We start from the raw sequence: 15,235 nt of genomic DNA on the forward strand, positions 1-15,235 counted from the left end.
CTCTACAAATGACCCAATTTCATTCCTTTTCACTGTTGAGTAATAGTCTATTGTACATATGTACCATATCTTCTTTATCCATTCCTCTGTAGATGGACATTTAGGTTGCTTCTTTGTCCTGGCTATTGTAAATACTACTGCTGTGAACATTAGGGTGCATGTATTTTCTAACTTAAGTTAAAATGTGTTTCTCATTTCAAAAGTAAAAGTATGCACCTCAATTGATTTCTTACGAGTAACTGACCCTTGGGGAAAAGAATAAGGTACCCACTTAGATTCTCCTCTCTGGCACTTGCTGGTTGCATGTGAATAATGAACATGTTTCAGGCCTGGAAGGAGCCCTGACCTGGATAAGAACAGCCAGAATTACAAGATCCTGGTAATCTTTGAGTTTATTCCCATACCCACCACTGTCACAGGAAGTTAATTCCTATCCTGCTGCTGCTGCTGCTGCTAAGTCGCTTCAGTCATGTCCGACTCTGTGCGACCCCATAGACGGTAGCCCACCAGGCTCCCCCGTCCCTGGGATTCTCCAGGCAAGAACACTGGAGTGGGTTTCCATTTCCTTCTCTAATACATGAAGGTGAAAAGTGAAAGTGAAGTAGCTCAGTCATGTCCGACTCTTAGCAGCCCCATGGACTGCAGCCTACCAGGCTCCTCCATCCATGGGATTTTCCAGGCAAGAGTACTGGAGTGGGGTACCACTGCCTTCTCCGATTCTTATCCTAGGACCCACAGTATGGAGGCCACCCCAGTGGTCCAGCGCACATCACAAATCTAAACCTGTCCACCTGTACTTACAGAAACACCTATGGGGGAAACAACACACACCAATCACAACCCTCCAACTGAGCTTTAGCAAGCTCCCCTTACCCTAGAATACAGGGCCTGCTGGCCTTAGAAGGAACTCCCTGGCCTCCTAGCCAAGCATGCCCTGTTTCCACACTGCCTCTTCTAACACTCTAGAAGACCCCAATAAAAATTTAAAATGATAAAAATAAAACTAAATAGTCCCAGTGCAGCCAAATAAGTAAAGAAATACTTTAAAATAAAAAACCTGAAATATTTAAAGTATTCTAGTTTAAAAAAAATAAAAAACATTAAGATTAAAAAATAAAAATTACAAAAATAATAAAAAGAAAAAAAAAAAAAAACCTTGGGAAGAGGGCTCCACAGTGTGTGAGGCACCATACTCCCCCAATCCATGGATTCCTTCCCTCAAATAAAGACCATCAAACTGGTTACTAAATCTTTGAAGATTTGACATGCCCCTGTGAGGGGCAAGGGGATCCCATTCCTTGCTTATATTCCATGATGTTATTTCAGTGAAAAACTAGCAACCAAACCCAGATTGCTTCCCAGATGGGGCTGAGATAAAAGGATTTGAATAAAGGCACATGGCTAATTCAAGAGCCAGATATAAATAGAATAAAATTAAACTGGGGCTAGGATTTGGGGGGAGAAAATAATATTTTCCTTGTTTCTCTGCCAATGCCTCTGTGATGCAGGACTGATATATAAGATCTAATTTTCGATGCCACAAAGAATTCCCTGGTTCAAATTTCCTTTGCTCCTCACTTTTTGTTCCAAGTCAGAAGCCAGGGAAGTTGGCAGGGATCCTGGGCAGAGCCAGTGGAACCTGTGGAGGGAGGGACCTCTAGCGTTGGGCTACTTTTCTGCCACCCAACAGCACTAACCATACACGTACGCCTTCATCTATAGTTATCACAGTGCTATTTCTTTGCTAAAACCTTGATTTGAATGCAAATTCGATGCATGATGCAGGGCACCCGATTCCTGTTGATGCATGGCAAAAACCATAACAATATCTTAAAGTAATTATCCTCCAATTAAGATAAATAAATTAATTAAATAGAAAGTCACAGAAAATTGTAAACTTTTTTTGACAAAAATAGAAGAATATCTACTCAGGGAAACATCAATCTGTTTTTATAGATGTGTATGAACTTGAGGAAAATATAAATAAAACAAAACAGATAAAACATTTTTTTTTAAAGTTTAAAGCAATTATTTGTCTTTCACTTTGGAGATAACTTTAAGAAATTTAAGAATGGCAAAATATAAGCTATAAAATGCAATGTAAAGAAAAGCCTTAAGTAACCAAAAAATATTTATTAAGGGCCACTTAAATCTTTGGGCCTGGGATAGGTACTAAAAGTAATTTCAAGAATTCTATGATATGGGGACTTCCCTGATGGTCCAGTGGCTAAGACTCCACATTCACAATGCAGGGGGGCCCAGGTTCTATCCCTGGTCAGGGAACTAGATCCCACATGCCACAACTAAAGATCCTGTATATACTGCAACTAAGACTCAACACAGCCAAATAAATAAATATTTTTAGAAAAAGAATTCTGTGACATGAAAAGGTGATTAAGACACCAGTAGAAAACAAGTCCCAAATGAATGTAAGGCTATTAAGTGTATATCAACCATTTACACACTCAGCATTTACAGAATAAATCCCGTGATCCAGGCACTTCACTGGGCACCACACTATGATGAAAGATACAGTTCCTCAAGGGCATATAGATAATCAAGGGATGCAGACACTGGCACTGCATCCACTGTTTATAACTGGCACTGAACAGTATTTAATAATGTAGAATTTCTAAGTGGGGCTTCGAAGAAGGAAAGGTTTGTTGGACAGGCATGGGAAACTGGGAAGCACCTCCAGACTTGGTGAAATGAAAGGCCCAAGGAGCTGGGGCTGGAAAGCATGGGGGCATGACCAGGTCTGTCTGGACTTAGGTTTCCTACCGGGCACAATGGGAAGAAGTTGACACTTGGAGGTACGTCCAGCTTCTTATATGCAACACTGATTATCATTCACTGATTCATTCTACTCACTTGCTGAGCAACTGCCATCAAGTACTGAGTTCTGCATGGAGGCCACCAAAATGAGCAAGACAAGGTCTGAACCCCTCAGAAACTCACAGTCCAGTGGAGGAAGGAGGCAGGTAAGCAACCACCTGCCACCCCATGACATACGTGCAACCAGAAAGCTATCTATGCCCCAGATCCAGCACAATGGAGGGAGTGCCCTCCTGGGTCTGAGCCCAGGATTCACAAAGGGGACCACATTTGGGTTGAGTCTTTTTGTTTTTCTTTCTTTTTTTAAAAAAAATTTATTTATTTGGCTGCACCAGTCTTAGCTGTGGTATGTGGGATCCAGTTCCCCAACCAGGGATTGAGTCTGGGCCCCCTGCCCTGGGAGTGCAGAGTTTCAGCCACTGGACCATAACGGAAGTCCCCGGGGTTGAGTCTTAAAGATGTGTGAGTAGCAGTGCCCAAATTGATAATAGAAGGGAAAGAGGAAGATGTGAGCATCCCAGGGAACCCTAGCAACTGCAAGTACTACTACAGATAGTTCCATCTAATCAGGATCCAGGGGGATTCTGATATAGAATCATAATTCATAACCGCCCCCCATGGAATTACAGTGGGGCCAAGGTAGGCTGTCCTCAGGGGCCCCCATGGGGAGATCATAGAGGCCTTTTCTCAGGAATCTGGAGCCGGGGGAAGGAAGTAACATGGTAAGATTTTCACTTTCTACATAATAACTGAAGACTGTATGAAAGAAGGACGGAGGGAAATGACTGTCCAGTTGGCATTGATGGCAATGACATACAGTTGAGGGATTCTTGAATTTGATTTTGGGGAATTTGGTCGAACAGAGATCTGGAGTCAATTTTGTTTTGGCTATTTCTTCCTATTACTCTCTATAATTAATGACAATAGCAGTAATCATACAATGGCAATTATGCATTTAGAATATGCAAGGTCTGCTACTAAGAACCCATCTCACAGATGGAGAAACTGAGGCTCCCAGAAGCTGGGTAATTAGCTGAAGCTTATTCACTACCCTTTAGGGGTCTGTGTATTTTTCAGATTCCCAAGCCCACATTGTTAATGCTATGCCATCTTCACTTTTTTACCATGAATCAAGGCCCCTTGCTGATGACTTAACCCTCTTATTAGAATTTATGTAATTGTGTTATTTGCCTGAGATCTTGCAACTTGACCTGTGGGAGGATTCAAGGGGTAGCTTTGTTGCCAACATATTAAACACATTATTGACCAGAGACATGAATATATATTCTGTTATCAAAACACTGGGCTTCCCTGGTGGCTCAGATGGTAAAGAATTGCCTGCAATGCAGGAGACTTAGGTTCCATCCCTGGGTCTGGAAGACCCTCCGGAGAAGGGAATGGCTATCCATTCTAGTTTTCTTGCGTGGCGAATTCCATGAACAGAGAAGCCTGGCAGGCTACAATCCACGGGGTCACAAAGAGTCAGACATGACTAAGCAACTAACACTTTCACTTTTCACTTCATTGTACAACTTACAATTGTTATCATTCACATTTTGCTCCATTAGGTTTTTGCTCCAGCCTTGTGATTATTATAAACATAAAATTTTCAAAAATGATGCATTGTGAATGGTTGAGTGAAGAAGAATTTTTCAGTGAGTTGTATGCAGAGGCTTTCTCTGATTGTCCAAGAGACATATATACTCGTGTCTCAGAAGACAGTTCTTCATAAAACAGTTGTGATTCAAATTAGGTGAATGTCACTCTGCTTATTTAACTTATATGCAGAGTACATCATGAGAAACGCTGGGCTGGAGGAAGCACAAGCTGGAATCAATATCACCGGGAGAAATGTCAATAACCTCAGATGTGCAGATGACACCACCCTTATGGCAGAAAGTGAAGAGGAACTAAAGAGCCTCTTAGGAAAGTGAAAGAGGAGAGTGAAAAAGTTGGCTTAAAGCTCAATATTCAGAAAACTAAGATCATGGCATCCGGTCCCATCACTTCATGGCAAATAGATGGGGAAACAGTGGGAACAGTGGCTGACTTTATTTTTCTGGGCTCCAAAATGACTGCAGATGGTGATTGCAGCCATGAAATTAAAAGATGCTTGCTCCTTGGAAGGAAAGTTAGGACCAACCTAGATAGCATATTAAAAAGCAGAGCCATTACTTTGCCAACAAAGGTCCGTCTAGTCAAGGCTATGGTTTTTCCAGTGGTCATGTATGGATGTGAGAGTTGGACTATAAAGAAGGCTGAGAGCCGAAGAATTGATGCTTTTGAACTGTGGTGTTGGAGAAGACTCTTGAGAGTCCCTTGGACTCCAAGGAGATCCAACCAGTCCATCCTAAAGGATATCAGTCCTGGGTCTTCATTGGAAGGGCTGATGTTGAAGCCGAAGCTCCAATACTTTGGCCACCTGATGCAAAGAGCTGACTCATTAAAAAAGACCCTGATGCTGGGAAAGATTGAGGGCAGGAGGAGAAGGGGATGGCAGAGGATGAGATGGTTGGATGGCATCACCGACTCGATGGACGTGGGGTTTGGGTGGATTCCAGGAGTTGGTGATGGACAGGGAGGCCTGGCGTGCTGCAGTTCATGGGGTCGCAAAGAGTCGGACACAACTGAGTGACTGAACTGAACTGAACTGAATGTTAGACAAAGAAAAAGACAAAAAGACTTAGTGATTGATTCTGATATGAAAAGTGAACACGAAACTCACAGTGCTGGAGAATATTTCTTTGCTTCTACAGAGGAGTGGATTGAAGACAACATTTCATGAAAATTAGAAGATTTTACAGGTATGTTAAGTATAACTATTAAATGTAATAACCCACAAAGTGTTAGTGAAGTAACAGAATTAATTTCTGGCTGGCCAAAAGAAAAATCACTGACAATAGGTATTAGTTTCTACAAAAATTTCCTGGTTAATAATGAGTTAAGTGACATCTGAAGAGTTTCCAGGGCTAATGGTAGAGTGTCACATATCTGAATGTGTTAAGCATGAACCAGTACATATGATAATGACTTTGCCTCAAGGCACCTTTAAGGCCGAACTGGAGGCAAAACTTGCACAGGGGGATTCTTCCCATACTCTCTGATATATCCCATCACTTAACATCCCATCTGGGTCTGGTGCCACAGAGGGGTGCTAAACCAAGAGGGAATTATAGAGCATTCCAAACAGATATGGGATTTTCCTACAACGAGCTTTCACCAAAATGTACCCTTTGGGCTAGTCTGAATCCATATCCACGTTCTGGTCCTACATAGCATCATACGGTCAATAAGCAACCCTGAAAATCATTCTGGGAGCCAGAACAGCCTCTGGCTTCCTGACAATGACTCAAGACTCTGAATTACTAATTTACAAAAGGAGGAATTCTGGGAGTAGCCATCCGTATGTTTATTACATCTGTCCATTGGTACCAGCTTCAATTTACAACTGGATGATACCTGTGCCCTGAAATGCTGCTTCCAGAAGCCGGTGCACAAGGCAATTTTGGCAACATCAAAGCACTTCTGTTGACTTCTGTATTATTATCTCCAGAATTCAGGGGGAAAGAGAACCAATTATGGCCCTACTAGTAAGTGTTCTGGATAAAAGACTTAAACTGACATCAGTGAGCAAAATTCTTCTATTACTTTCCAACAAAAACAGTTTCCCTTCTTCCCTGGTCTCCGCCTCCTCTGCCTCCTCCTTCCTTCCTTGGAACTGTTATTTTCCTGGCTCACACGTCTCTCCTGGAGGACTTTTAGTGCGGATAGCACCTCATGCTCATGCCCAGTTGCTCAGTCATGTCCGACTCTGCACCAGGCTCCTTTGTCCAAGGGCTTTTGCAGGCAAGAATATTGGAGTGGGTTGCCACTTCCTTTTCCAGGGGATCTTCCAGATTGAGGGACTGAACCCAAGTCTCTTATGTCTCCTGCACTGACAGTTGGATTCTTTACCACTAGTGCCACTTGGGAAGCCCTGCAACTTTACTAATGAGTTGACTAACCCTTGCCTTTGCCGAAACACTGCTTCAGAAAATCAGCCCACAATACTCGGAAACTCAGTCCTCCTCAGAACCTTCTTTCCACTCTAACCGCTCTGGGTACTTAAATCCTACATCTAGCAATGACTTTCCACCTTGAACAGTTAATGTCTCCATGAACAGGCAGCTGGAGGTAATCAAAGCATGACTTAAATGATCATTTACTGCTGTAAAAGCTCCTTCCATCCAGAAGCTTACCATTAATCACACTGCAAAATAATAGAAAGGCAGGGAGGGATTGCTCATATTAATAAAATGATGTCAGCTGAGGACAGAACCAACCAGACACAACTACTGGGAACTGTGGAACTGCCTTATTATTTCTGAAGGATTGTCCAGCTGGCAAATCCAAGTTATATGCTCACAAATAAAAGGTTATACTCAGAGGGACACCCCAGACACCAAGGTGACAGGTAGCAGATTTAGATCTCTGATATGGTTATAGCTCCAGGCTTTATACCTCAATATCACAGAGGTGGATTTGTTAACCAGAAAGTTGACATATTACCATGCAATGAAATGCAAGATATATAGATAGATAGATAGATAGATATACATAGATATATATATAGGAATAAAACACCTCTGAAGCAATAAGGTTAGTTGTAGTGTGAATCTGACATTATGGAAAAAGTGAGGACTATGGTTCAGCTATCTCAGTTTCTCCATGGCCACACATCCTCATGTTCACAAATACGGACAGATGCTCCTGTGTGCCACTGTTCTAGGTGCCGTGGATACAGAAGTTGGCAAAGTTCCTGCCCTCTTCTGGAGTTTATTCCTATTGAAGGGGAAGGCAGAAAGCAAACAGATAAATACCTAATACAATGTCGAGGAGTGATTGTTGCTGCTGTCATTCAGTTGCTAAGTTGTGTCCGACTCTTTTGTGATCCCATAGACTATAGCCCACAAAGCTTTGTCCATGAGGTTTTCCAGGCAAGAATACTGGAGTGGATTGCCATTTCCTTCTCCAGAGGATCTTCCCAGACCAGAGATCAAACCTGCATCTCCTGCATTGGCAGGTGGATTCTTTACCACTGAGCCACCAGGGAAGCCCATCAAGGAGTGATACGTGCTAAGAAATAAAAACAAAGCAAGGATTGAAGAGATGGGGGAAATAACTTGAGGAGGGGACATCAGAGCAGAGAACTGAGTGAAGGGAACTAAACTATGTAAATGTCTGAAGGAAAGGCCAGCATAGAGGTGGGGAGAGCCAGGCAAACGCCTTGGGGAAGCATGCTGGGTGTGCTCATAAGGATGGGCTTCGTTTCTTAACACACATATTATCACAGACTTGGCACACCCAAATGAGTGTTTCACCCTCAGAGTAAGTAGAATATTGCTATTACAACAAGGCTGCCATTTTAGAACTGCAACTTGTATCTTCAGATTGTCATCTGTATCCCCTCCTTCTCAAATCTCCATGGATATAACCAAAACACACAAAAATTAGTCAAGAAAAGAGCTCTGGGAAATAGCAAAGTGAAATGCTGGGAACTTTGTGGACAGTGTGATGCAGATGGGGCAGGACTGACAGCTCAGTGGATCAGGACTAACTGGCCTGTGATAAGCAACTGCAAAGGGAGATATGGAAGCACTTCCCCCACAGAGTCTGGTAAAACCCCTGAGCTCAGAGCTGCCTTAGACAAGAATGAGTCAAAGGGACACATAACAGGGGATAAACAAAAAACTACCGTAACCACACAGAGGCTGGCTGGTCCACACCCTCAGACCCACACAGAGGGGACTATTCACCAGGTCACAGGAGGATGCGCCTGACCATCTCTTCATGTCAACGAGGCAGCAGTGAGCAAGAGAACATGGACCAGAGTAACGTTCGTGCACCACAGCATCTGGAAGAGAGGGATGACTTTGCTTCTGAGTTAATTCCTGCCTGATTCCCACCATAGCAATACCCAGAAAAATCTCACAAGCAGATGGATGGCTGGCATGGGATGAATCAGGTTTTGGAAACTCCTTTCTCTGCTGCCCGCAGGCTCCCCTGGGGGAAGAAGGCAGAGCATCCCCTGCCAGCACCCACCTCGCTACGGGGAGCCCTGAGAGAAGTCCCGTGTAGTCACCTTCCCTCCCTGCCCACACCCAGAACCAGCCTATTCCTTAACAGTCTGGAGCAGGAGATGGGGGAGTTGTGTCTTGTTGGTAGGTGAAGATGTTATTCTTACTCTATTTACGCTTTATATATATTATATTATCTCAATTTCTTTTCTTTCCTAATATATACTGGATCCATTAAACTCTCTTTTTCCTTTTCTACACTCTTCTTGAGGACTTCCCTTGTGGCTCAGAGGCAAAGAATCCACCTGCAGTGCAGGAGGCGCAGGAGATGCTGGTTCTATCCCTGGGTTGCTAAGATCCCCTGGAGGAGGGCACGGCAACCCACTCCAGTATTCTTGTCTGGAGAATCCCTGTGGACAGAAGAACCTCGAAGGCTACATTCCCTAGGGTTGCACAGAGTCAGACACGACTGAAGTGACTTAGCACACTCTTCCTGAAGTTCTACGTTCTATGTCTAGTCTACTAGATTTGCTTCCATTTTTAGCTAACTCAATTAAACTACATTTTCTAGCAACATCAATAATTAATATTTTAATCTCCCTCTTCTCCAAATCAAACAAGATGATATGGTGACAACTTATTGTATCCTCTCTTCTTAATGACCCCTTGCCTTAAGCTTTGTTGAAGTAATGTTGAATTTTAGCTCCAGGATTGTAATTATTATCATGAGGGCTTTTTTTTTAACTTATAATGGACTATTTTTAGAGCACTTTTAGGCTCACTTTCTGTGCTTTTGAGCAGAAAGTGGAGAGTTCCCACATATTACCATTTGCCCACGCCCCCGTGCACACAGTTTCCCCCGCTATCAAACTCCACACTAGAGCGGTGCATTTGTTACAACCAGTGAATCTGATTCATCGTTATCACCCAAAACCATACTTTACATTAAGGTTCATTCTTGGTGTTGGTGTTTTACATTCAGTGAGTTTTGACAACTGTGTAATGACATGTATCCACCATTATAATGTCGGACAGGGTAGTCTCACTGCCTTCAAAATCCTTGGCACTCTGCTGTTCAACCCTCTTTCCCCCAACTCCTGCAGCCACTGATCCTTTACTGTCTCCATAGTTTTGTCTTTTCCAGGATGTCACATAGTTAGAATCATATAGTATGTAGCTTTTTCATATTGCTTTCTTCAGTAAGTAATATGCATCTAAGTTTCCTCCATGTCATTTTTTAGTGCTGAATAATATCCCACTATCTGGATATACCATAATTTATTTAACCATTCATCCACTGAAGGACATCTTGGTTACTTCCAAGTTTTGGAAATTATAAATAAGGCTGCCATAAACATCCATGTGCAGGATTTTTGAAGATATGTGGACATAACTTATAAATGTATTTGGATAAATACCAAGGACTGCAATTGCTAGATTGCATGGTAAGATTATGGTTAAGTCTTTTAAGAAACTGCCGAAGTGGCTGTACCAATCTACATTCCCCCAGCAATGGATGAGAGTTTCTTCTGTTCCACATTGTCATCAGCATGTGAGGTTGTCACTGTTTGACATCTTTGCCATTCTAATGGTACATTTGATAATTGCTTTAATTTGCAATTCTCTGGGGACATATATTGTTTAGTTTTTTAATTCTTTAAAAAACTTCTCTTAGTCCATTGGGGCTTCTATAACAAAATGCCATAGACTGGGTGGCTTAAAACACAACAAAAATTTATTTCTCAAAGTTCTGGAAGCTGAAAGTCCAAGATCAGGAAGGCCCTCTTCTGGGTCACAGACTTCTTGTATCCAGCTGTAGGGTCTCTTATGAGGGCATGCATGCATGCATGTTCAGTCACTCAGTTGTGCTGGACTCTTTGCAACCCCATGGACTGCAGTCCACCAGGCAACTCTGTCCATGGGATTTTTCAGGCAAGAATACTGGAGTGGGTTGCCATTTCATCTTCCAGAGGATCTTCTTAACCCAGGGATAAAACCTGTGTCCCCTGCATTGGCAGGCAGATTCTTGACCACAGAGCCACCTGCATATCCAAAAAAAAAAAAAGCCAGCTTCACCCTGATGTGACTTGAACATACAACCTTCTGATCTGGAGTAAGATGCACTACCGTTGTGCTAAGGGCATTAATCCCTATTAGGAGGGCTCCACCCTCATGACCTGATCATCTTCCAAAAGCCTAACCTCCTAATACCATCACCTTGGGGGTTAGGGTTCCAATATATGAGTTTGGGGGGAACACAAACATTCAGACCACAATAGTATTAAACCTTATGACAACATTAACAGCAACAATCTAAATGTAACTTTAGGGCTTCCCTGGTGGCTCAGTGGTAAAGAATCCACCAGCCAGTGCAGGAGAAGAGGGTTCAATTTCTAGTCCAGGAAGCTCCCACATACCTCAGAGCAACTAAGCCTGTGCACCACAACTATCAAGCCTGTGTTCTAGAGCCCAGGAGCTGCGACTCCTGAGCCCATGTGCCACAACTCCTGAAGCCCAAATGCTCTAGAGCCCGTGCTCTGCAACAAAAGGAGCCACAACAGTGAGAAGCCTGCACATCATAACTAGAGAGTAGCCCCCACTCTCTGAAACTAGAGAAAGCCTGAGCACAGCAATGAAGACCCAGCATGGCTAAATAAATAAATTTTAAAATAAATGTAACTTTAAATGTTAATGGTTTCATCCCTCACTATAGCATTCCTTTTCATTTTTTGAGTTTATTCATGTAATCCACAAATATCGACCTCCAGGGAGATCTAACAGCCACAAGCTCATAGTCTTCCTGAAACATACATCCCAGCGAGAGCTTTAAATTATTTTGCGTTTTGCTGCAGTATGCCCTGAAATCATTATTTTTTTAGTCATTCTTCCCTAAACACTCTTCCCCTGGAAGGAAGCATGGCTCTTCCTTGAGTTCCCCCAGGTCTTGGCTCAAATGTCACTTGCCCAGTGAGCACTTTCAAATCCACACCATTTGCAATGGCACCTTCCTATGTTATTCTCCTGTACAACACTTCCTATACTCAAAATACCACATTTTATCAAAGGCAGCAAGAACTTTCAGACACATCATTAGGTCATGTGTCACTAAAAGGGAAGACTAGCCAGCTGAGTCAATGCCTAATGTCAGGTCACACAGCTCAAGTTTCTTTGGTAATTTGTGTAATTCAGAAGTTTTTAGAGTCGTCTACAGCCTTGATATCCTTGGCATGTGATCAGCAATCCATCTGCAAATAGAGCTCACTAATAAAATATAATATGGCTACATCTACTTGGAGGTATCTTCCTTTCTTAAGGTGTCATAACATTGTTAGTTGTTTATATGGTTAGGGTTGTACAGCAGAAACTAATAACATCATAAAGCAATTATAAATCCAATAATATAATTCAAAACCTAAAATCTAATGTCCTCAAAATTAAATACCCACATGATTTTGATCAAAAAGAATATAATGCTTTAAACAGAAAACATTAATTTAATTTTTTTTTAATTTAAAAAGAAAATATGGAATTGTGGTCATTCTTCCAAGAATGAGTATTTGCTTCTTGGTTCCCAGTCTTTCAGTTTACATAGCTTGTTGTTTCAATGCCGAATCATCAAGGACTCTTTTTGGAGACATCTTTAAGTGGCAAATTAAATTCTATGCATAGAGTACCAACAATGTGCATGACTGGATTGGAGCAGCAACACTATGATCAGCTGTTATCAAACTCAAGTCCATGTGCCTGATGTACAGTGAGGACAAAGGATACCAAAACATTGCAATTTGCAGCAGAGAAAGGCTTATTGCAGGGCCCCCGCAAGGAGACAGGTGGCTCATGCCTTAAAACCCCCAAACTCCTGAGAGCTTTCAGCAAAGCCTTTTTCTAGGAAAGGGTCATGGTTAGTTGTTGCAGACTTCTTGGTATCAGATCCTTTGTTCTTTTTTTTTTTTTTTTTTTTAGGATGTGGATGATTTCTAAAGTCCTTAATGAACTTGTTACAATATTACTTCTGTTTTATGTTTTGGTTTTGTGTCCATGAGGCTTATAGGATTTTAGTTCCCCTACTAGGGATTGGGATTGAACCTGCATCCTCTGCATTGGAAGGTGAAGTCTTAACCACTGGCCCACCAGGGAAGTCCCAGGTCCTTTGTTCTTGAGGCGAAGTCATGGTCAGGTCACGATGTTCCTGTAAACCTTCACCAAACGTTATTCTCCATTCAGATTAGAAAAGGCAAGGTCCCAAGGCTCGACTTTCACTCTCTGAGGGCCAGATCCTGGCTAAGAGGACAGAGTCCCAGGAGCATTGGTCAAGCCCCCAGTCTGGGTCTTCCTGCCAGCACCCAGGCCCTGCTGAAGAGGTAGATCTCCGCTGGCAGCCCCCTCAGATCCAAGTCCCCGCCCAGCCATCATCAACGAGGCAGCCAAGCACCCAGGACCCCACCGGCCCCCAGGCTTTTCATTTAACTGGAGAGACTCCATTGTACAGGATCAATAGGAATACATGTCATAGCTAATACCAATTGGGTTAATTCCAAACTCATAGTGATTGCTCTTCTTAGAACAGCCCGGACCACAGAGGTGGACCCGAAGGAATGACATGCAATGTCCCTGCAATTTAACCCTGACCTCCCAGGGTTAGACAACTCATCTAAGCCGGATTGATTTCTGAAACTTGAATGGAGAGACTGAAGCTGCTTGAAGGCATTACCTGAATGGCAGTGTGTGTATCCTTCAGCTGCTGGGGCTTCTGTGGACGGAGACCAGTGGAGACGACTAACGTCGCCATCAAGTCTCGCAGGCGAGGAGCGGGAAGAGGTTCACGGTCACTTCCAGGCTTGGACCCGACCAACAGGCAGCCGTGTGAGAGACACAGCCCCTGGCCTGTCCCCACGGCCCCCCAGTTCACCTGCTGGCCTGAGGCCAGAGCACCTGGAGGGCCCCGGGGAGAAGGCTGTAATCCGCCTCTCACCACACTTTCTGCCGCGAGTCCCACCACTGCTAGGCTGACCATTGGCACAGCGGGATCTCTAACGGTCGCTTTCCGGGTTTCCTGCTAATACTCTCGCGATAACGGCTGTGCGCCTGCCCCGCTCCTATTTCATAGCTCTGCTCAGCACAGTCGCAGTTGATGACATACTTAAAGGCAGCTGCCTGGCCGACAGTAATTGTAAGATGCTCTGTGATTACAGAAAGCCTCCCAAATTCAGAGCAGCTAATGGTGAAACTCTGTACTTACCCCAGATCAACAAAACATGGTAATTTGGTTGCATTGTCTTTTGCATGCTCTATGAGCTTGCAAGTTCAATGAAAATAGGGAATTTCTCTGTCTACTGATATACCATGGATGCCTGGAATAGAATCTGGCCAATAGGACAGATATCAAATATTCCAATATTTTCTGAGTAAATGCATAAATGAAACAGGATTTGACTCTAGATCTGCTTACCTGGGAAACCACAAACTCCCCCTGCCTCGACACCTCATGGCCCTTCACTCCAGCTTGGAATGCACTTTTATGGTCTTGTTTCTGCGTGTTCCTGCCCCTCCAGGGAGCTGGAAGCCTCTTTTTTGGTCAACAGGAAAATGGTTGACTGGCACACGTCATCCAGAAGATGAATGTTGATGATCTAGGCTGTGGTGGGGTTTTTGTCAAATGCTTGTAAAAAATTCAGCCACAGTGCTCTTGTTATAAATCAAAACAAGAACAAAGAAAGAGGGAGGGAGGAGAAAGGAAAGAAGGAAGGAAAAAGAGACATTTCCTAGGAAGTTACTCACTGATGCTATTGGCTCTGGTTCAGTAGACATACTGGCGGAGCACAGGTATTGATTCCTGGGCACTTTGATGTTTGAGAGGCCAAGGAGGCTCTCGGGCACTACAACCCTCAGCAGGCCCTGGCCCTGTGCTTCTGTGGAGGGCATCTGTGCTTGACCCCCAAATCTGCGTGCCTGCAGTGAAGGCAGACTGCTTTTATAACCATTCAATTTCATACACAGCCTAGCAAAAAGAAAAATATTTCTCACTAACTACACATTGCCTTAAATTCCCACTCTTATGGTTCTGTTTCACAGAAATTTATGTTTGGGAGGCATGATGAGTGACCCCTGTGGACAGGTGCTTGTTTTCTTTTATTTTCAGGGCCCAGAAATTGGTTTTGACAACCACCAAGGGATCTGACAGGGAGGCCTGGCGTGCTGCATTCCATGGGGTCGCAAAGAGTCAGACACAACTGAGCGACTGAACTGAACTGAACTGAAGGAAGAGATCCAAAGCTTTGGAGCCTAAAGTAGAGGATATCTCTTTTAATTCCCTTGAGAGGCCATCTAAACTCATCCATTATATT

General features: G+C 43.3%; 1 long non-coding RNA gene across 1 annotated transcript in view; it reads right to left on the bottom strand.

The window, feature by feature from the left end:
• LOC139186658 (uncharacterized) overlaps positions 1 to 14,926 on the bottom strand; it is a 96,885-nt gene extending 81,959 nt beyond the window's left edge. The window contains exons 1-2 of the long non-coding RNA XR_011570329.1: positions 13,603 to 14,926; positions 8,631 to 8,728 (exon numbers count right to left, since the gene is read on the bottom strand). This is a non-coding gene — a long non-coding RNA (uncharacterized lncRNA). The remainder of the gene's footprint in view (positions 1 to 8,630; positions 8,729 to 13,602) is intronic.
• Positions 14,927 to 15,235: the final 309 nt, after the last annotated feature.

Source organism: Bos indicus, chromosome 13, assembly GCF_029378745.1.
Source record: "Bos indicus isolate NIAB-ARS_2022 breed Sahiwal x Tharparkar chromosome 13, NIAB-ARS_B.indTharparkar_mat_pri_1.0, whole genome shotgun sequence".
Classification (NCBI taxonomy): domain Eukaryota; kingdom Metazoa; phylum Chordata; class Mammalia; order Artiodactyla; family Bovidae; genus Bos; species Bos indicus.